Source organism: Zootoca vivipara, chromosome 8 (assembly GCF_965207765.1).
Source record: "Zootoca vivipara chromosome 8, rZooViv2.hap1.1, whole genome shotgun sequence".
NCBI lineage: Eukaryota > Metazoa > Chordata > Lepidosauria > Squamata > Lacertidae > Zootoca > Zootoca vivipara.
In genome coordinates, this window is record NC_142591.1 from 88095208 (window position 1) to 88118683 (window position 23476).

The window sequence follows — 23476 nt, forward strand, 5'->3', positions numbered from 1 at the left end:
ATTACATTTGGCTATCGAGAGAACTAAGCACTAAAATTTTGAAATTAGATATTCCACCCAGGACACTTTCAGATCATAATCCAGTATATCTAGAAATGTCAGATGAGCAACCTTCCCCCTTTCGGTGGAAAATGAATGAAGGCCTGTTTCAGGACCAAAGAATTGTTGATAAAGCCCGGGAAGCATTCAAGGAATACCTTAAATTTAATCTAAAAGAGGGATCAGAACTTAACTGGGTCTGGGATGCAGGGAAAGCATTTATGAGGGGTTTCCTAATAAAACAAAATAGTATAAAAAAAAGGGAAAGAGAAAAGAAGAAAGATCAAATAACAAAAGATTTGCTAGAAAATGAAAGACAACTGAGTTTGAACCCAGGGAATAAAGATATAAAACAAAAAATAAAGATGTTGCGGGCTCAATTTTCCACTCTGCTTAGTCAAGAAGTGGAATGGAAATTAAAATGGATTAAACAAAAGAATTTTGAACATGCAAATAAGTGTGGTAAACTTCTAGCCTGGCAACTGAAAAAAAGACAAAGACAAAACTATATTAGTCAAATACAAAAAGATGGTAAGGTGACAGGAAACCCTAAAAGTATAAGGAATGCATTCCAAAAATTTTATAAGGAATTATACCAGAAGGGGAAGGAAAAAGGAGAGGAAATAGACAGCTATTTAGAAAATTGCAGATTAAGGAGAATAACAGAAGAGCAAACTAACTTATTAAATGCCCATATAACAGAAGAAGAAGTACAGGAGGGAATAAAAAAAAATGAAAATAGGAAAGGCGCCAGGCACAGATGGGCTGACGGCCAAGTATTACAAAGAATTGAAAGATGAGGTGACGCCTATCTTAACTAAATTAATGAATGAAATTATGTTAAAAGGAAAGATTCCAAATTCCTGGGAAGAGGCCTATATTACCCTAATTCCGAAAGAAAATTCAGAATTGATGGATGTCAGAAACTATAGGCCGATTTCTCTTCTGAATTCAGATTACAAACTGCCGATATCCTGGGAACTAGACTTAAAAAAGTGCTATCCGAAATTATACACAAAGACCAGACAGGATTTTTACCAGGCCGCCAAATGAAAAACAATGTGAGAACAGTGGTAGATATTATTGAATACCTGGAGTTAAGAATTGATAAAAAGGCAGCTTTGATATTTGTCGACGCCGAAAAGGCGTTTGACAATATATCCTGGGAGTTTATGAAAAAGATATTAGAAAAAAGAGACATGGGAAGGGAATTTAGACAAAGCATTGAAGCAATATACACCAAGCAGAGGGCCAAACTGATAATAAATAATACATTATCAGAGGAGATAAATATCAGGAAAGGAACAAGGCAAGGGTGCCCCTTATCCCCTTTGTTATTTATCTTAGTTTTAGAAGTATTGTTGGACAAAATAAGAGAGAACAAGGGGATAAGTGGGATAAAGATTGGAAAGAGAGAATACAAGCAGAAGGCCTTCGCCGACGACCTGGTGATAATCCTGGAAGATCCCGACGTTGGTCTAGCAGAATTAATGAAGGAAATGGGCGCATTTGGAGCAGTAGCAGGATTTAGACTAAATAAAAATAAAACCAAAATAATAGTTAAAAATCTGATGAAGAAGGAAAGAGAAGATCTGCAAAGGAATTATGGTATTGAAATAGTGAAAAAAGTAAAATACCTAGGAATATGGTTATCGGAAAGAAATATAAATCTGTTTAACGACAACTATATAAAAACTTGGAGCGATATCAAAAAAGACCTAGAAACATGGAAAAAACTATACCTGTCACTGTGGGGTAGGATCGCCACAGTGAAAATGAATATATTACCAAGGCTTTTATTTTTATTTCAAATGATTCCGGTAGTAAAAGGTGTCAGCATATTTGAGGAATGGAGGAAGGAAATCTCTAGGTACATATGGCAGGGGAAACCCCCACGAATAAGGTATAAGATCTTAACAGATAGAAAAGAGAGGGGGGGGTTCTCATTGCCAGACCTTAAGATTTACTATGAGGCTTCATGCATGGTATGGCTAAAAGAATGGGCAACTTTAAGTGATCCCGATCTTTTGGACCTTGAAGGTTTCAACAACAGGTTCACATGGCACAGCTACCTTTGGCATGAAAAAGTAAAATCGCACAGAGGCTTCCTATCACATGTGTTTAGGAGGCCACTGTATGAAGTTTGGAGCAGAATTAAAAGCCTAATAGAAAGGAGAACCCCAAGGTGGCTGTCGCCAACAGAAATTTTAACAATCAAAAAAACGAACATGGAAACAAACTGGCTTTGTTATGAAGATCTCCTTATAGAAACTGAAGAGGGATGGAAAATCTTATCCTATGAACAATTGAAAGAAAGGGGTATAGGTTGGCTACAATATCACCAGATATATGATTTGTTCAAAAAAGACAATAAAAACCACGGTTTCGAGAGTAAAAAATCTAAATTTCAACTAGAAATACTGGAAAATATTGTTAACCAAGATGTATGACCTCCTTCTAGACTGGAATACGAAAGATGAAGCTACTAAAGAGTGCATGATTAAATGGGCATTAGATCTAGGTCATAATATCAGTATTGATCAGTGGCAAAACCTATGGAAGTACCAAATCAAATTTACAGCTTGCACTCTTTTAAAAGAAAACATCATGAAAATGATGTTTAGATGGCATCTTACGCCGGTCAAACTTGCAAAAAATAATAAGTCTAGTAATAAAAAATGTTGGAAGTGTAACATCAAAGAAGGAGACTATTACCACATGTGGTGGCTCTGTGAAAAGGTAAAAATCTATTGGGAACAAATATACAATGAACTAAAAAGATTGTTAAGATACACGTTCCCAAAAAGACCTGAAGAAATGCTACTAGGAATTTTAAGCAGAAGCATAAAGAAAGGAGATCACAAACTTTTCATGTACGCCACCACGGCCGCAAGGGTTATTCTAGCGCAAAAATGGAGAACAATGGAGGTGCCAACAATAGAAGACTGGAGAGAGAAGTTGATAGAATACTCAGAGCTAGCGAGGTTAACGGGGAGAATTGGAGACCAAAAACAACAAAAGTTTCAAAAAGAATGGGAAAAATTTATAATTTATAGGAAAGACTACTGTAAGATTTAGTAAAAGTAAGACCAAGGAGAAAACAAAATGGGGAAAAAAAAAGAAGGAAAAATCGGTAAATGGCCATTACAAAATGCAACAAGAGGGTATGTAACCAGGACGTAAATATACAGCCAAGAATAAAATGGATAAGGGTATCTGGTAAAACATATAGGGACGAAAATAATCGGATGGAAATAAAACCATAAGAGAGAGAGGGGGAGGTCAAATGGGGGAAGACGAGGTGAAGAAGGAAATGTGGATCAGGAAGGAAAATATTGCAATTTGAGATATAAACCCAGGTTGACGATTTGTATAAAATGATAACTTTATTTGAGGTATGTAAGCTGTAAAGGGATACCTGTGGATTACTTTTCTTTTTGGGTATGGTATTGCTCTCTCTTCCTTTTTAGGTGATTTGTTATTGTATATAAAATTAATAAAAAATTATATGAAAAAAAAAGAGATCACATAACACCGGTCCTAAAAGACCTACATTGGCTCCCAGTACGTTTCCGAGCACAATTTAAAGTGTTGGTGTTGACCTTTAAAGCCCTAAACGGCCTCGGTCCGGTATACCTGAAGGAGCGTCTCCACCCCCATCGTTCTGCCCGGACACTGAGGTCCAGCTCCGAGGGCCTTCTGGCGGTTCCCTCATTACGAGAAGCCAAGTTACAGGGAACCAGGCAGAGGGCCTTCTCAGTGTTGGCGCCCGCCCTGTGGAACGCCCTCCCACTAGAGGTCAAAGAGAACAATTACCAGACCTTTAGAAGGCATCTCAAGGCAGCCCTGTTTAGGGAAGCTTTTAATGTTTGATGGATTTCTGTATTTTAGAATTTCTGTTTTTTTGGAAGCCGCCCAGAGTGGCTGGGGGAACCCGGCCAGATGGGCGGGGTATAAATAATAAATTATTATTGTTATTATTATTATCTAGGGAAGTAATAGTACCACTGTATTCTGCTCTGGTCAGACCTCACCTGGAGTACTGTGTCCAGTTCTGGGCACCACAGTTCAAGAAGGATACTGACAAGCTGGAACGTGTCCAGAAGAGGGCAACCAAAATGGTCAAAGGCCTGAAAACGATGCCTTATGAGGAACGGCTCAGGGAGCTGGGTATGTTTAGCCTGGAGAAGAGAAGGTTAAGGGGTGATATGATAGCCATGTTCAAATATATAAAAGGATGTCATATATAGGAGGGAGAAATGTTGTTTTCCATTGCTCCAGAGAAGCGGACACGGAGCAATGGATTCAAACTACAAGAAAGAAGATTCCACCTAAACATTAGGAAGAACTTCCTGACAGTAAGAGCTTTTCGGCAGTGGAATTTGCTACCAAGGAGTGTGGTGGAGTCTCCTTCTTTGGAGGTCTTTAAGCGGAGGCTTGACAGCCGTCTGTTAGGAATGCTTTGATGGTGTTTCCTGCTTGGCAGGAGGTTGGACAGGATTGTTCGGTTTCTGATAATTGGTTCTAATGGGAAACTTACAGATTTTTGCTTCACACAATTAACTCAAGGCAGTGTCATTTTACTCTTGGCAGAAAGCCAAGGTCTGCCTGGCCTGGCAACAACTCTCTGATTGGTTAATGACCAGCACTGAACTCTGTTATCTAGGAATGCTAGCACAGTTGTTTCTTGTGGGTGTTAGGAGTAGGAGTGCTGCATATGGTTGGAGAGAGAGAGAGTAAGAATTTATTTTGCTTTGCTTTGCTTTGTATGCATAAACTCTGCTGGTGTTTTCTTTTAATAAATCCTGTAAATAGTTATTCTGTGTCTAGCCGACTAGTCATTTCCACCTCAACTAGCTTCTGCGCTGTGTAGGAAAACTCTGCTACGTTTGGGCTAAAGCCACTAGAGCTATGCCTGACACTTCAAAATTCTAAGAGGGATGGCCCTTGTGGTCTCTTCCAACTCTGTGATTCTATGAAGTCTGTTTGGGCCATCAACTTTCTCAGTTTCTGAGACACCTGTGATTCTGAGCAATTGAGTAATTCACTTGAAACAAAAAGCCAGCAGTTATTTGAATTATGGTGCTGGAGGAGACTCTTGACAGTCCCATGGACTGCAAGGAGATCAAACCTATCCATTCTTAAGGAAATCAGCCCTGAGTGCTCACTGGAAGGACAGATCGTGAAGCTGAGGCTCTAATACTTTGGCCACCTCATGAGAAGAGAAGAATCATTGGAAAAGTCCCTGATGTTGGGAAAGATTGAGGGCACTAGGAGAAGGGGACGACAGAGGACGAGATGGTTGGACAGTGTTCTCGAAGCTATGAACATGAGTTTGACCAAACTGCGGGAGGCAGTGCAAGACAGGAGTGCCTGGCGTGCTACGGTCCATGGGGTCACGAAGAGTCGGAAACGACTAAACAACAACACTCCGTTAGAGTGGCAGTTGGCTGCAGAGAGACGGGACATTCCGCTCTTTAAAAGGAGGGAGCAGCCTGTTGGTCAGGAGGAGAGGGCGGGGGAGAGTGGTGACTGGAAGAGAGAGGGTGTGGGGCCAGGATAGTGGTGGTTAGGAGAGAACAAGTAGGAACTGCAGTTATACACCTGAATGAAGAAAGCATACTGTAAACAAATGAAATACTGAAACAGTTATGTTATATTAAAAATAAAGCCTAGTTCTTGTTGTGCTAAGAAATATCGCCGACTGTTTGATCCAGTAAGGCGGGTGGGCTCAAAAGGTGGTAAACTTGAAGAAAGGGACACTAAGACTTACAAGGTAATAAGTCAGGTCCTGGAGTCAGCCAAAAGAGGGGTGAAGGGATGAAAAAGCTCAGGAGTGCCACATTGTTGCCCTGTGTGCTGAGGTGACAGTAACAGGGAGGGACCCTAGACAAAGGAAGTTCCTCTGGTGGGGACTTCACGGCGTGTAACTCTATTAAAGAGTTGGTTACAGGTAGGTAGCAGTGTTGGTCTGGGTCGAAGTAAAATAAAAAAATTCCTTCAGTAGCACCTTAAAGACCAACTAAGTTTTTATTTTGGTATGAGCTTTCGTGTGCATGCACACTTCTTCAGATACAGTGAAATAGAAGTCCCCAGGCACTTATGTAGAGAAGGGGTGGGGAGGGGTGGGGATGGGGAGGGGAGATCACTCAGAAGGGTGGTGGAAGTGGGTGATTGACTGACTGATAGCTGTTGATGACCGAAAACGACTGCAAATGGTTTTGCATGAAAAAGCAAGGGTTGAGATGGCTGAAGATCGCTTATCATGTATAATGAGATAAGAATCCGATATCTCTGTTCAAACCAGGTCCCTCCATGGCTTTGAGCTTGGTGATAAGTTGTAATTCAGCAACTTCTCTTTCCAGTCTATTTCTGAAATTCTTTTGTAGTAAGACAGCTACTTTGAGATCTTGTATAGAATGTCCTGGGAGATTGAAGTGTTCTCCTACTGGTTTTTCTGTCTTCTGGTTCCTGATGTCAGATTTATGTCCATTTATCCTTTGGCGTAGGGTTTGGCCTGTTTGTCCAATATAGAGAGCTGAAGGGCACTGTTGGCATTTGATGGCATACACAATGTTAGAAGATGAGCAATTAAATAGTCCTGAGATGGTATGTTGGATGTTGTTGGGGCCAGTAATGATGTTGTCCGGGTGTATGTGGCAGCAAAGTTGGCATCTGGGTTTATTGCAGGCTCTGGTACCAGTGTCCATGTTAAGTCTAGTGGTTGTGTTATTGTGGGTGAGGAGTTGTTTAAGATTGGGTGGCTGTCTGTAGGCAATGAAAGGTCTTCCTCCCAGAGCTTGAGAAAGGGAGCTGTCATTGTCCAGGAGAGGCTGTAGATCTCTGATGATGCGTTGTACTGTTTTAACTTGGGAGCTGTATGTGATGACTAGTGGTGTTCTGTTATTTTCTTTTTTGGGTCTGTCTTGCAGCAGGTTCTCTCTAGGTATCAGTCTGGCTCTGTTGATCTGTTGTTTAACTTCATCAGGTGGATATTTTAGTTCTAAAAAGGTTTGCTGTAGATCTCTTAGGTGAGATTCTCTGTCTGTAGAGTTGGAACAAATGCGGTTGTAACGTAGGGCCTGGCTGTATACGATGGATTGTTTGGTATGTTTGGGATGGTAGCTAGAAGCATGTAGATATGTTTGTCGGTCAGTTGGTTTTCTGTATAAGGTGGTGTCTATACATCCATCCTGTATTTTTATAGTAGTGTCCAAAAAATGTATTTCTTGCATAGATTGGTTCATTGTTAGGTTGATGGTGGGGTGAAAGTCATTGAATGTCTGGTGGAAGGTTTCCAGGGTCTGTTGTCCATGTGTCCAGATAATAAAAATATCGTCAATGTATCGCAGGTACAAGAGAGGTTTGAGTGGGTAGGAGTTTAGGAAACGTTGTTCTAAATCTGCCATGAAGATGTTGGCATACTGTGGGGCCATGCGGGTGCCCATGGCTGTGCCGCTGATCTGGAGGAACAGGTCATCACCAAATTTGAAGTAGTTGTGGGTAAGGACAAAGTGGCAGAGTTTGGTAGCAAAGTCCGCTGTGGTTTTATCTGAAATGGTGTTCCTTATGGCTTGTAAACCATCATTGTGTGGGATGTTGGTATATAAAGATTCCACATCCATAGTGGCTAGTATAGTATTGTTAGGAAGATTGTTCAAAGATTGTATTTTCCTCAGAAAATCTGTGGTGTCACGTACGTAGCTGGGAGCACTGATAGCATATGGTTTCAGAACAGAGTCCATATAGCCGGAAACACCCACTGTAATGGTGCCAATACCTGAGATGATGGGGCGTCCTGGATTTCCTGGTTTGTGTATTTTGGGTAGAAGATAGAAAGTTCCTGGCCGAGGTTCCGCTGGTGTGTTTGTGAGGATCTGTTCTTGGATGTGTAGGGGTAGCTCCTTGACAATCTTGTTCAGTTCTTTTTTGTATGCTTGTGTGGGGTCTGAGTCCAATTTCATGTAAAAGGCAGTATTGGAAAGTTGTCTGTGGGCCTCCTGGATGTAATCAGTTTTGTTCATGATGACGACAGCTCCACCCTTGTCTGCCTCTTTAATTATAATGTCTGGGTTGTTCCTGAGATTTTCTATGGCTCTCCTTTCAGCATGGTTTAGATTTTGTTGTAAGCGATGCTGTTTTCTGGTCACATCCGTTTGGATTCTGTGGCGGAAGCATTCAATGTACAGATCTAGTGTGGTATTGCGTCCATCAGGAGGGGTCCACGTGGAGTCCCTTTTTGTGTAGCTTCTTTTCGGTGGTAGTTGGTGGTCAATGTTCTGTTCATTGATGCGTTTGGAGGGTGATGGTTGTTCCCCAGTAAGTTGAGAGGTGTTGTGTTGTGGGGATGTAGTTAGTTCTACTTTGTCTTGTTCTTGGGTGTGATGAAAATACTCCTTCAGGCGTAAGCGGCGGAAAAATGCTTCCAGGTCCCCGCAGAACTGAATCATGTGTTGGGATTTGGCAGGGCAGAATGATAGTCCCCCGTGAAAGGACGGATTCCTCAGCTGGGCTGAGTGTTTGCTGTGAAAGATTGACAATGTTGTTGATCTTGTTTTGATTGGTGGCCTGTAGGTTGGAAAGGTTGCAGAGTTTTTTATCTATTAAAGAGAACTTCATAAAAATGTTCTACAGATGGCATATTACTCCATTTTATTGTTGTTTAGTCGTTTAGTCGTGTCCGACTCTTCGTGACCCCATGGACCATAGCACGCCAGGCACTCCTGTCTTCCACTGCCTCCCGCAGTTTGGTCAAACTCATGTTTGTAGCTTCGAGAACACTGTCCAACCATCTCGTCCTCTGTCGTCCCCTTCTCCTAGTGCCCTCAATCTTTCCCAACATCAGGGTCTTTTCCAGGGAGTCTTCTCTTCTCATGAGGTGGCCAAAGTATTGGAGCCTCAGCTTCAGGATCTGTCCTTCCAGTGAGCACTCAGGGGTAATTTCCTTCAGAATGGATAGGTTTGATCTTCTTGCAGTCCATGGGACTCTCAAGAGTCTCCTCCAGCACCATAATTCAAAAGCATCAATTCTTTGGCGATCAGCCTTCTTTATGGTCCAGCTCTCACTTCCATACATCACTACTGGGACCTGGAGCTGACTGTAACTCAGATCATCAGTTTCTTATAGCAAAATTCCAGCTTAAACTGAAGAAAGTAGGAAAAACCACTGGGCCAGTAAGATATTACACCATATAAGATCTCAAAAATGTATAAGAACGTGAGCAATGTATGCTGTAGATGTGAGGAGGTGGGAAGCTGGTATCACATCTGGTGGGAATGTGATAAAATGGCAAAATTCTGGAGTGAAATCCATGCAGAAGTAGAATAGATCTTTAAAATCAAATTTCGCAAAACACCAGAAGCGTATCTTATAGGTATAACCACTCCGGATATACCCCCAAAAAATGCAAAAAAAAAAAATCTATATGCTTCTGCTGCTGCAAGAACACTGATAGCTTCTCACTGGAAAGATGTAATAGCACCTAATAAAAAAGAATGGTTCTATAAAATCTTAGAATATACGGAACTGGCTTACCTGTCAGAAAAAATAAAGACAATATGAGAAATAGTTTCATTGAGGAATGGAACAGGTTTTTGTATTATCTAAAAAAGGGATGCAACACCAACTCAACCTTTGCAATAAAATAATTCTTGTTGTATAAGGAAAAGCGATAGAAATATAAAAATCTAAAAAAATGATATTAGGATGAATAGAATAAAAATGTTAGAAGTCTATGTTATGTCTTATATTTTGTTTATCTTATTATCTGAGTTTAATGGAGAGATAAAATGGGGAAGTTAAAGAACCAAGATTATGGTTAAGAAGTAGGAATTATTTGGGATGATATTTACACGGATTTTGTACTGTAATGGTATAGTTGAATGTTGTATGTTTGTATGTATGTATGTATGTTAATACGTTAGTATGTATGTATGTACTTTCGTTGTGACTTATGTATGTATTTTTGTTGTGATTTCTGTATGTTGGTGGTTGTAATAAAAATAAAAATTTTATTTAAAAAAATCTGTATAAAAAATTATTGGTTAAGATTGCTTGATGCTGGAGATGCGTTAAGAACAATGCCTCCCTGAAACATAGGTTTATACAGTGCTCTATACTTAATTTTGGGAGAAAGTGCTGGATTTTATAAATATGACTGTTCAGAAAAAAACCTAATTTTTTCAGCAGAGAATATTCTTCTGAACTATATGAGTTAACTATATGGAAATCTAAACCACTGAGCCTCTTGGGCTTGCTGATCAGAAAGTTGGCAGTTCGTATCCCCACGACGGGGTGAGTTCCCGTTCCTCTGTCCCAGCTCCTGCCAACCTAGCAGGTCAAAAGCATGCCAGTGCAAGTAGATAAATAGGTACCGTTGTGGCGGGAAGGTAAATGACATTTCCGTGTGCTCTGGTTTCTGTCACGGTGTCCTGTTGCACCAGACCCGGAAAGCTGTCTGCAGACAAACGCTGGCTCCCTCGGCCTGAAGCGAACTGAGCGCCACAACCCCATAGTAGCCTTTGACTGGACTTAACCATCCAGGTGTCCTTTACCTTTTTACTTTTTTTCACTGTGGATTCATGCACAGCTTTTTTAAAAAATTGGTTTGGCAAAATGCATTTCCCCCGCTTTTATTGGAATCGGGGATTCAAACCGCCAACCTTCTGATTGGCAAGCCCAAGAGGGTCAGTGGTTTAGACCACAGTTCCATCCCCCTCCCTGTCCCTAATCAACAGTGTAAAGGAATGGGGAAAAGAGGCAAAGTGGAGCTCCAGCTCTAGCAGCAGAAGCAGTTTCTGTTTCACAGTTAGCAATAGTTCCATTTTATTCTGCACTATTCAGACATAATCTGGAGGACCGGGCTTGGTTGTAAGCACCATCACACTTTAGGTAGGGTTGTAACAGATAAACTGAAGCAGATTCAGAAAAGGAGAAGAAAGTTGGTCAAAGATGTACAAAACCTACTAGAAAAGGTTGAGGAAACTGGCTTTCTTTAGTCTGCTGTAGACTTGGGGGGTGGGGGTGGGGAGGCAGGAGAACAACCTTCAGGTACTTGAAGGGCCGTTCTCATAAAGAGGTCAAAACCTTGCTCACTGTCACTCTCGCCACAGGAGAAGGCAACACTAGGTCTAATGGTCTTCAATCTCACAATTGATGGTTGGGCTGGAGTTCAAAAGGATTCCTGTGGACCGCCTAGGACTGTAGCAGGGGCCCAAAGGGCCCCAATTAAGGTGATGATGTAAATCCCTATAAATCCTGAAATATGCTTATATTAGAAGAGTTATGGTAACCTGTTGCTTTAAAGAAACTGACGATTCAGCAAGAAGCCGTTCCTACTGGGATAGAAGATCAGCTAATACGTCAATCACAAAGAAGCAATTCATAAACTAGAACATAAATTGTTACATCTACACGTAACACAGGTTCCCATGCATGTAAACTAACAATATGTAACAGATCACGGTAAGAATCAAAGTTTAGTTAGCGATGCTTATTGCGCATGAGTATTAAATATGAAATGAGGTAATGATGAATATTAAATATACAATGATGTAATGATTTCTGTGATTGGTTAAATCAAAATCCTTTGTCTGAAATGTTATAAATACCTCTGCCCCACGTTGGGCGGGGTTGCAATTTTGTGAAAAGATTCGACTGTAACCTTATTGCTTTGCAATAAACATAATGGACTCCTAACTCCTCTTGTCTCTGAGTTTTATTGGGCTAACTCAGAAGATAAGCCATTTTTTGGCTTGCAACAGGACTGCAGTTGTTATTGTGTGGAAATAGAGTGACTCCCACAAATGCAGCAAACCACCGGATGTCTCACTAACCTGGGTGCTATGTTTGCCTCTCTTATCCCCCAACTCTTGCCTGGCACCTCCGTGAGGAGCAGAGGAGAGGCTGTAGAAAATGGACAGGCAGCTGCAGTTGGCTGACAACCACCTGGCATCCTTGGAAAGTGGGTTGTTTCCATGGCGATGGAACACTGGCATAACTGACCTTTTCCAGCACTGCCAGCTGGCCTTGTGGCCCAACTCTAGGCTTTGCCTATGATGCTATTACAAATTTGTCAGAAGTGGTGGAGGGCAACAGAGGGCACAAAGAGAAGGCAGTGCTACCATGCAGGACATGCTGAATGCTTTAGTGTCTCCAATTCAGAAAGGGGTCTTTCTGTCTAACACCTTCTTTGGAAGTTCTTCCCTACACAAACCTCCCTCAAAATAAAACAGGCTCAGTGTCTTTAAATATCACTGGCTTTTTTTAAAGGGGAATGTTTCTGATCTCCCCGCTTCTGAAGCCATTTCTACCAAAGTTCACATGAGAATTGTATGCTGAACTTCAACTCCAGTAAATTACTCCAGAACCAAAATTATTATTATTATTATTATTATTATTATTATTATTATTATTATTATTATTATAAAACGGACTTGCTCGCCTCTGGACAAATGGCATTGCTTTGAACTGGGATTTAATGTGACTTCAGGACTCAGCCAGAACCATTTTTTTCAGTGTCAGAGTTTGACCCTGGGACATGTGAAGGAATGAGGAATGAGAGTTTCTTTGTGCATGGGCAGAGTGCTGAACGGCTACAACCAGCCTCTGCACATCTGAGCTTAAAGGGAACGGCTTCTGGGAGAGGCATGTATAGGTGCGCTTAAACCGAAAGAGGTCGCTTTAGAAATTCAGCACCATTTCTTACATGTTCATAATAAGTAGAACTTAAAAATATATGCATCTTGATTTTAGGAAAAGGGGGTTTTAAGTGCTTATGCTCACAATGTAAAAAAAAACACAAGAAAATAACACTTGCAACTGTAAGTATCGTATTTTTCCTTATTTTAATAATTTCAATGGGGGGGGGTGACAAAAAAAACCCGCACCGGGTACCACCTGACCTTGCTATGCCATTGGGTCGACAACTCTGGGAAACAGAGGGGGTGGGGCGCTGGAGGGATCTTTGCACTACGACGCTGGATATGCTTAAGATGGCCCTTGGCTAGACTGGTGACTGGGAGTGGCCACTGAGACCACGTACCAATTGGCTGTGCCCCTGGGCATTATAAGTGATTTGACAGCTGTAGCGCAGCAAAAAGGCAAAGAAGATCAGCTGTCAGCCTTCTTGCTGCGCTACAGCTGGTTCCCCTTTGCATTACGCTGGTCTCTGCCGGTTGCCCCTCACCGCTCGTGGCAACTGGCAGAGACCAGCGGAACACAAAGGAGAACCAGCTGAAGAAGGCAAAGGAAGATCAGCTTCCCGCGCTGACAGCTGATCTTCCTTTGCCTTCTTCCCATGTTACAGCTGGTTCCCCTGTTGTTGCCGCTCGCCACCGCTTCGTCTTTCTATGGCTGCGCTTCGCAAGATGAAGCAGTGATCATAGAAAACCTCGTCGTCTTGCAAGTCCCTCGTGCAAAGGAAAACGGTTTCGTCTTGCGAGTTTTTTTGTTGCGCGAGGCATTCGTCTTGCGAGGTACCACTGTACTTAATAATAATGATAAAATAATAATAATAATAATAATAATAATAATAATAATAATAATAATAATAAATAATTTATTATTTATACCCCGCCCATCTGGCTGGGTTTCCCCAGCCACTCTGGGCGGCTTCCAACAGAAAAATGAAATAAAAATAATCAATTAAACATTAAAAGCCTCCCTAAACAGGGCTGCCTTCAGATGTCTACTAAAAATCTGGTAGCTGTTTTTCTCTTTGACATCTGATGGGAGGGCGTTCCACAGGGTGGGCGCCACCACCGAGAAGGCCCTCTGCCTGGTTTCCTGCAACTTGGCTTCTCGCAACGAGGGAACCGCCAGAAGGCCCTCGGTACTGGACCTCAAAGTCTGGGCAGAACGATGGGGGTGGAGACACTCCTTCAGGTATACTGGACCGAGGCCATTTAGGGCTTTAAAGGTCAGCACCAACACTTTGAATTGTGCTCGGAAACGTACTGGGAGCCAATGTAGATCTTTCAAGACCAGTGTTATGTGGTCTCAGCGGCCGCTCCCACTCACTAGTCTAGCTGCCGCATTCTGGATTAGTTGTAGTTTCCGGGTCACCTTCAAAGGTAGCCCCACGTAGAGCGCATTGCAGTAGTCCAAGCAGGAGATAACTAGAACATGTACCACTCTGGCGAGACAGTCTGCAGGCAGGTAGGGTTTCAGCCTGCGTACCAGATGGAGCTGATAAACAGCTGCCCTGGACACAGAATTGACCTGTGCCTCCATGGACAGCTGTGAGTCCAAAATGACTCCCAGGCTGCGCACCTTGTCCTTCAGGGGCACAGTTACCCCATTCAGGACAGGGAGTCCTCCACACCTGCCCGCCTCCTGTAGCCCACAAACAGTACTTCTGTCTTGTCAGGATTCAACCTCAAACTGTTAGCCACCATCCATCCTCCAACCGCCTCCAGGCACTCACACAGGACCTTCACTGCCATCACTGGTTCTGATTTGAAAGAGAGGTAGAGCTGGGTATCATCCGCATACTGATGAACACCCAGCCCAAACCCCCTGATGATCTCCCCCAGCAGCTGCATGTAGATGTTAAAAAGCATGGGGGAGAGGACAGAGCCCTGAGGCACCCCACAAGTGAGAGCCCAGGGGTCCGAACACTCATCCCCCACCACCACTCTCTGAACACAGCCCAGGAGGAAGGAGCGGAACCACTGTATGACAGTGCCCCCAGCTCCCAACCCCTCTAGACGGTCCAGAAGGATGTTATGGTCGATGGTGTCAAAAGCCGCTGAGAGATCCAGCAGAACTAGGAAACAGCTCTCACCTTTGTCCCTAGCTCGCTGGAGATCATCGACCAGCGCGACCAAGGCAGTTTCAGTCCCATGATGAGGCCTGAATCCTGATTGGAAGGGATCCAAATGGTCCGCTTCTTCCAGGTGTGCCTGGAATTGTTCAGCAACCACTTGCTCAATCACCTTGCCCAAGAATGGAAGATTTGAGACTGGGCGATAGTTAGCCATATTGGCCGCATCTAAAGATGGTTTTTTAAGAAGCGGTTTAATAACCGCCTCTTTCAGCGGGTCTGGGAAGGCTCCCTCACAGAGAGAAGCATTCACCACCCCTCAAAACCCATCGCCCAGCCCTTCCCGGCTAGCTTTTATAAGCCAGGATGGGCAAGCATCAAGGAGACAGGTGGTTTGTTTCACTCATCCAAGCAGCCTGTCCACATCCTTGGAGGTAACAGGTTGGAATTGATCCCACACAACTGGACTAGACAGACCTCCAGCGCTCCCCCGCCCCGGCCCTGCTCCCACAGTGGAGTTTACCTCTTCCCGAATCTGAGCGACTTTATCTGCAAAAAAACTTTGCAAAATCGTTGCAGGAGATCATGCGGCCCGTACTGGGCCCCGATGGAGCAGGTGGTTTCACTAAACTGCGAACCACCTGAAAAGTCTCCTGCTGCTGTTTTCCGCAGATGCAATAGAGGCGGTGAATAAAGTCTTATTCGCCGTCGCTACCACCACTTGGTAGGCTCGACATTGAGCTCTAACCCGTGTCTGGTCAGCTTCAGAATGAGTTTTCCGCCACCGGCGCTCTAGCCATCTCAACGATTGTTTCATTGCCCTCAGATCCATGGAGAACCACGGGGCTGTCCGGGCTCCATGCAATCGTAGAGGGCGCTTCGAAGCCAAACAGTCAACAGCCCTGGTCAACTCGACATTCCAGCGGGCCACCAGGGAATCGGCTGAAAGGCCATCAACATGGGATAAAACATCCCCTACCACTCTCTGGAGACCATTTGGATCCATTAAGTGGTGGGGTGTTGAGATTAATAGCCCGTAATTGGCTAATTATCGATAACACAGCTTTGTGAGACAGAAAGATAACAGAGAAATCTATCTGCCTATGAACAAATTCTTAGCTGCGTTGCAGACGTACCAAAAATACTCGCCCAGTACGCTCCCTCACAAATGCACAGCCTCTGTTTCTAAAAACGGCAGAAACATTACCCCCAAGTCCGAATTGGTCCCATCTCCCTGGAGAGGGGAAGAGTCGTGGAGAAGTCCAGTTGCACCAGGTAGTGATCTGACCATGGCACTTCTTTCGTTTCACTTTTACTTAGTGTCAGATCACCAACATCCATACTTGATCTGTCAATATCTTCTGCCGTTCATGTTTTTGCGCCCTAGTATAACCAGGAAGCTGTGAATCATTGGTTTTTGTGTTGCAGGCTGTGCCCTGGGCATGATATGTGATTTGAGGGTGAATTAGGGGGGCGGGGCATGCAAAAAGGTGAAGATTCGTGAGGATCCGTGAGGATCCGTGCTTCAAAACTACGTTTTTGGGCCACGGTGTCGCCAGGAAGCTGTGGATCCTTGGTTTTTGTGGTGCAGGCTGTGCCCCTGGGCATGATATGTGATTTGAGGGTGAATTTGGGGGGCCCCCATGCAAATAGGTGAAGATTCGCGATGATCCGTGGTTCAAAACCACGTTTTTGGGCCACGGTGTCGCCAGGAAGTTGTGGATCCTTGATTTTTGTGGTGCAGGCTGTACCCCTGGGCATGATATGTGATTTGAGGGTGAATTGGGGGGGGCATGCAAATAGGTGAAGATTTGCGAGGATCCGTGGTTCAAAACCACGTTTTTGGGGCTTCCGGTCTGCCGCGCCGGCTAAAGAAGACGCAGGGACTCCGAGCTCCGCAGTCCCCGGCATCGCGGAGGGGGGGAATTCCGCGGGGCGCGCGGATTCCCCGCAAGAACCTCGGGTAGAGCGTCCCGAGGGCTCAGAGACCAGCGGGCTCCGTTTTCGGGCGATTCCTCTGCTGCCCGGAGACACAGTAGAGTCTCCGAGAGTCAGCGGAGTTGGAGTTGCGGGAGCCATTTTTGGTCGACATCGTTACCTCCGTAGAAGCGAAGCCCCGAATCTTCTACCGGGCAGCGGCAGATTCTCCCAAGAAAACAAGAGATTTTCAAAAAGTAAGTTAAATCTTCATTGGGATTTCTGGACTTTAAAATTAACAATTCGGAAAATTAGGAGAGATTTAAAAACGGGAGTCGATCTCTTCCTAATGGCCAATTAAGAGGCACATTAAACATTCCAAAGCCGAAAAAGAGACTTTGTTCTTGGCACCCGAAAGAAACAAAGATTTTATACTCCTTTACAAACCCCGGTGCCGATACCTCCTGAGGAACAGCAAGTGCACAAAGGGGAGAAGTCAAAGCTGTCAAAATTGCTAAAAGACAAGGAAAATTCATAAAAATTTGTTGAAAGTTCAACCGGCTGTAAGATTACATTAAAAGAGAAGTATCTGGAATTAAGAGATGTCCTATGGTGGGAAAATCAAAGACAATGGAAAGAACAGGCAAGATGGAGGAAAGCGTGAGTGAATGGAAATTTCCAGTGTACTCTGTCTCCTAATCTCCTGCCAGTCTGTGGTTAGAAGGAATGAAAACAATGTATTCACCAAGCTTCCAAGAGACAGTTTTGAACTATTTAGAGATTCTGAAGGACATTCATAGGACACTGCAACACTCCAGTTCAACATGTTCAGAGACTTTGGTTCAAGATCAGGACTTAGAGGATAATGTGGAAAGCCTATTTGAGAGTAAAGAACAAGAAGTGGATTTTGCAAAAACTGAGGTGGATTATAAAAAATGTGACTTGGAGGAAGAACAACAAGGACTTGAAAAGGAAAATGACAGCTGTCAAGAACAACAAAATGAATTACAGACTCAAGAAAAGAAGACTTGGAGGGACTAAAAATTGGGCATGGGTAATTGAGGGAAAGGAAAGGCAGAGAGAGGGGGGGAAACAGAGGCCTGGATAAGGAAGTGGGAGAGAACGGGTGTGGGGTGAAAAATTTTAGTTAAAAAGTATTTTGGTGATTGATTAACAGTTTCTGAAATCTTGGCTTGTTAAAGGACTGCTGATCCAAGGGGGGGAAAAGACATCGGGAGGAGAAAGGAGAGTCAATAGATATAAAAATTTAGTTTTCTGGAGGGGAGTAGAAGAATGGCTTGGGAAATAATTTTTGGATTTGTAATAATATGTTTGTGTTCAGATAAGTGTCTGGATGGAGGGCCGCCTTCCCCCCTCTCTTTGCTCAGAAGCACCTGGTGGCAGAAGGAGCTCTGGGGGAGAGAGGAGGGGGTGGAGGGAAGCCCAGACACAAAAATGGAACCTTTGAAGTGCTGCGCCTTGCAGATTCCTCTTGTGGCAGGAGGGGACCTGTGGGGGGGCAGCATGAAGAAGGAGGAGGAATAAGTCAATATAATAAGAATAAGATTTGGAATTGGAGTAGAAAATCCGCCACAATCAATTAGAGAAAGTTAGGAAAACCAGGAAGAAGAGATGTGAGGAAGTCACAATTATAATGTCAAGAAAATAAGAATTGGGAATTTTTTAAATTTTTAATTTTTTTCTTTTTTGTTGTTGTTGTATAGGTATTGTGTTTATGTTTTGTTTAAGGTTTGTGTCAAAGGAGCAGATGAGGGGAAATCAATCCCCAGAGCCCCTCCATCCCTGTCCTTTCAGTGGCAGGGAGGGGATGAGGGGGGAGGGGGGAGGGGGAGGTCAAACCCAGCCTTATACTGGACCCCCTTGATTCTCAACGGCCGCGGGTACTACTGGTGGCAGAGGTGGACTCGCGGGTGGAGGGTAATTGAGGGGACAGATTTTATATTGTATGATTTGCTTGTTTGTCTTATCTGTATAAAATTTAATAAAAATTATTAAAAAACAAAACAAAACAAAACCACGTTTTTGGGCCACGGTGTCGCCAGGAAGCTGTGGATCCTTGATTTTTGTGGTGCAGGCTATACCCCCGGGCATGATATGTGATTTGAGGGTGAGTTATGGGTGGCCCAATGCAATAAGCGTGAGGTTCCACAAGGACCCGTGCTTCAAAATCACGTTTCTGCGCCATTGCGACCCCACGAAACAGTGGGTGCGTGATTTTTTTGGTGCTGCCTACAGACTAAGACATAGTTTACAGTATCATGGTGTTGTTGTTTTTTAATTTGAATGAAAAAATCATATTAATTCATGAGGATCCGTGTCTCGGAACCAGGTTTTTGTGGTGCTGCAGGGCAGCAACGTTTTGGATCCACGTTTTTTATAGTCCAGTCTGTAGTCGTGGCTTCCAGATGTGATATGACACTGGATTTGTTGGAGTTGTTTTTAAAAAAGTGGAGAATCCATGAGGATCCGTGTAGATCCGCGTTTTACCTTCTTCCTTTTTAAAAAAGTGGAGGATCCGTGAGGATCCGTGTAGATCCGCGTTTTACTCTCTTCCATTGAAAACCAATCTAGAGTTGGTGGACATCACTTCCTCCTAAGAGAATGAGTTCCGTAGCACTGCAGGAAACAGTATTTTCTTTTATCTTTCCCCACTTCTTCAACATTCAGCTTCACTGGATACCCATGAGTATTAGAGGGCATTATAAGAGCAGAAGAATGAACTACCCACATTCTCCATGACGTGCATAATTTTATAATTCTGCAGTCCTGTGAGAGCAGAACAGGACATAGGTCTGCTGGGCAGGGCACCCTCAGCGACATGTCCCCCCTCAGGCAGCACGACCAGTCGAGGCTCCGCTTAGCCGGGCTTGCTCATCGCCACCCTTCTCCCCTCCCCTGCTCCTTCCATGCCCTGCCAGCTGGCCCGCCCCAGAAAGGTGCAAGGCACGTGACTCCACACCTGCAAGCCCCAGCCCAGAACAGGGAGGCGGGGGGAGGAGCAAGGACAAGGCACGTGGGCTCCACACGAGGTGTAGCGCTGCGGAGGGAGCTGTGAGAAGGCAGCGCGTGGAGAGAGACGGTGAGTGACACCCCTCCCCCTCCCCCCTCCCCCCTCCCGCCCTTCTGCTCCTAGTTCTGTGTGGACGCTGAACTTTCCCCACTTTTACAGCTCCAGACCAGTCTAGCTGCGTTTACTAAGCCACCGCCGCCCCCATGTCCCCATGAAACTCATTGTCTGGTAAAGGGAGAAATTGGACATTTTTTGGGGGGGGATGTTGGCTTCCCGTGTGCACCAAGGGCCCTGGGAGGGGGTTGGTGGGGGGGTTGTGAGAAGCCCCGGCAGGGCTGGGAAGATTCTCCTGCCCGTAGTTCCTGGAGAGAAGCTGCCAACCTGTGTCAGGACAGCCTGTCTTGGTATAAGGCAGCTTCCCAACCCCAGGAAATTAAGGGGGCTCATCTTCCTGCAGTGGGAAGCAAAATGGTGTTTTGCAGGGTTGGACATGGTCCTCCGCTAAGGCCTTGGGGAAGCCAAATATAAGCTCAGCCAAATAGAATATGTTTAAGTTGAAGAATGACAGTGGAAGAGTGTGGTAGATCACTGCCAGTTTTTGATACTGGGTCACAGCCTACTTGAAGTTGGGCATACCTGTTCTATATAATCAACAGGTACTCTTTTAGCCCCACAGCAATAATAATAATAATAATAATAATAATAATAATAATAATAATAATAATAATAATAATAATAATTGTAATTTATTATTTATACCCCGCCCATCTGGCTGGGTTTCCCCAGCCACTCTGGGCGGTTTCCAACCGAATATTAAAAACAGTTTAATTGGCTGAATAACAGAAACTGAAGTAAGGAATTGCTTTGCTAGTTCACAGCTAAAGGTAAAATAAGGGAAATAATTCTAAAACTTGGAGAGGAAGATATTTATATTTAATAAATTTATTTAATACATAGACTTTTTGCAAATTGTTTGTACTCTGAGTATGTAAAGGATTTATTTGATGGCTGAAAATGGTACCCAAAATGTACTTCTGAGGGTTGTGTGGTAGATATTTCACATGGTAAACAGAAGAGTTGGACTTTGCTTTCTGTGAAAGATGTTTAATATGATTTAATCATACAAACATTTTTATGCACATCATGTAATAATAATAATAATAATAAATTTTTATTTATATCCCATCCTCCCCAGTCAAAACTGGGCTCAGGGCGGCTCACACCAACAAAATTACAATAAAACATAAAACAATTAATTAAAATACAGATTAATACCACTCAAGTTTAAATGATATTACAACATGCTGATTTAAATATTTAGCATTTGGTTAGCTGGCCTAAAAAGTATGTTTTAATGCAGAATTTCTGAAGACAAACTAGGAAACAATGCTCCCCAAAAGAAGGAAGGAAGGAGGAACCCCCCCCCCCAAAATGATCTCTTACTAGTTGCAATTGAAAAAATAAAACTGCTTCTGAGAGCATACAATTTTTGGAAAGAGGATTTCAAGAAATCTGCAGAGAAGAAATCATAAATATCCTTGCCTTTCCCAGTCCTCTATTGCCCATCTTTTACTCTTTTACTCAAGTCCTGTCTGAAGCAAAGATGGAGAACCTGTGGGCCTCCTGATGTTGCTGGAATACAGCTCCCATCTTCCCTGATCACACTGGCAATGCTAGCTGGGACTGATGATAGTTGGAGTCCAAAAACACCTGGAGGACCACAGGTTCCCCAGCCCATGCCTATAGTTAGATTGTAAACTGCTTGGGGTGCAGCTAAATATTTTCCTTTACTCACTTTGAGAAGCTATATTACCCCCATAACCACCAGCAGCAATAAAAATATTGGGCTAGATTCAATTAAATAGTTGTGGTAGTGGGAGCCAGCATGACTCATGCTAGTGGAAATGGGTCTGCCCGCCCCCCCCAATCTGCTCTGTGGGGTCCAGAGAACCTCCAGAGAAGCACATCGAGGGGGGGGGGGAGTGAAACTTATTCCCTTCAGAAAAGCAGAAATTCTTACACTGATGGAATCATCTCCTTAGCACTACTTTGAACTCCACCCATTTGCAGAATAACAAAACACTTTAGGTAGTCCTGCTGATAAAATATCTATCAATATAGAATTTAATTTCTGAAGTGCCTTATTCCTCCACTTTCCTTCCAATTGCTCTCCACAGGGCTCCTTTCACATCCCTGTTCCTCAAGCTGTAGATCATGGGATTGAGCATGGGAGTGACGACCCCATAAAACACAGCCACTACCTTTTCCTTGTCGGTGAATGTCTTGGCTTGAGGCCTGAGGTACATGGCCAACATTATGCCATAGAAAATTCCCACCACAGCCAGATGAGAACCACAGGTTGACAAGGCCTTACTACGCCCTTGTGATGAGCGGATACGCAGAACAGTGACACCAATGCGACCATAGGTCACCAAAACAAAGGAGAAGGGGAACAGCAGAGCGAGGACACTGGTTATAATCATGCTGACTCCACTGGCTTGGGTATTAGAGCAGGCCAATTTCAACACTGCCTGGAGCTCACATTTGAAATGATTCACCACATTGGGCCCACACAAGCGTGCCTGCATACTGAGAAAGGGAACAATGGTCAGGAGGAAAGAGCTAGACCACAGGCTGACTGCCAGAGAGATACACACCTTTTGGCTCATGATTAAGCTATAACGTAGATGGTAGCATATAATTGCCACAAAACGGTCATACGCCATCATTGCTAGCAAAAGGCCCTCGGTCACTGCCAAATACATAGCAATGCTCATTTGTGCAAAGCATCTTCCCTTGGGGATTGTGGGCCTGTCTGTGAAGCAGTGGGCCAGCATCTGTGGGACGGAGGTGGTGACATAGCAGACATCAATGAGGGAGAGGTTGCTGAGGAAGAAATACATGGCTGTGTGGAGGTGCGAATCCATCACAATGAGCACCACAATAAGTCCATTCCCAGCTACAGCAACCAGAAGAGAATAAACAAAACAGCACACGCTTTGGGGTTTCTGGAGAGGCCTATTAGAACGAACTCAGTCACTGCAGTTGTGTTGCCCCATTCTTCCATGTTACCTATAAAAAGTGATATCAAATATCATTGGACCTCATGTAGGACATTCCAGCCCTTCTAGTTATTTCCTCAGTCTGTTGTGAAATGTTATAAATGGAAAGCAAATTAAAAGTTCATGTGTAGACATCATGACTAAGTCCCGGCCATCAATGAAAGGCAAAACGTAAGGCTTTTGTTGATTAACCTAATTTAGGTGACACATTAACATGCATTAGGTTGTACTGCAAACTGACTAACATTTGATAGGAGATTAAGAAATTCAATTGGCTCTGTGTAATTAGGAAAGCATGGAGAACATTTTTTCCCTAAAGCCTATTATTTTCTTCATTTGCCTTTGGAGGGTGCATTTTACTGCTTTGCACTATGCAGGAACAGTGGTGAAAAAAGTATGTGTGTTCCCTACTAAATCTTTGAGGAAGATAACACTTTCCCTCCATTCTACTGAGTATTGGATATTGTGTCTGCATCCATTAATGCCAAACAAGCATAGATTCCCCAGGTCACAACATAAGAGATTTTATTCTGTGTTTTATATATCACTAATATTTACAGTTTTATTTCTAAACACTTTAAAGATTTATCTGTCCAAAAACAAACAAGCAAGCAAACAGACAGACAGACAAACAAACACTCCAAACTAGATAACAAATGACT

At 43.5% G+C, this 23476-nt stretch overlaps 1 pseudogene; it reads right to left on the minus strand.

The window, feature by feature from the left end:
- Nucleotides 1–21893: 21893 nt before the first annotated feature.
- LOC148684946 (olfactory receptor 13H1-like) lies at nt 21894–22819 on the minus strand (annotated as a pseudogene).
- Nucleotides 22820–23476: the final 657 nt, after the last annotated feature.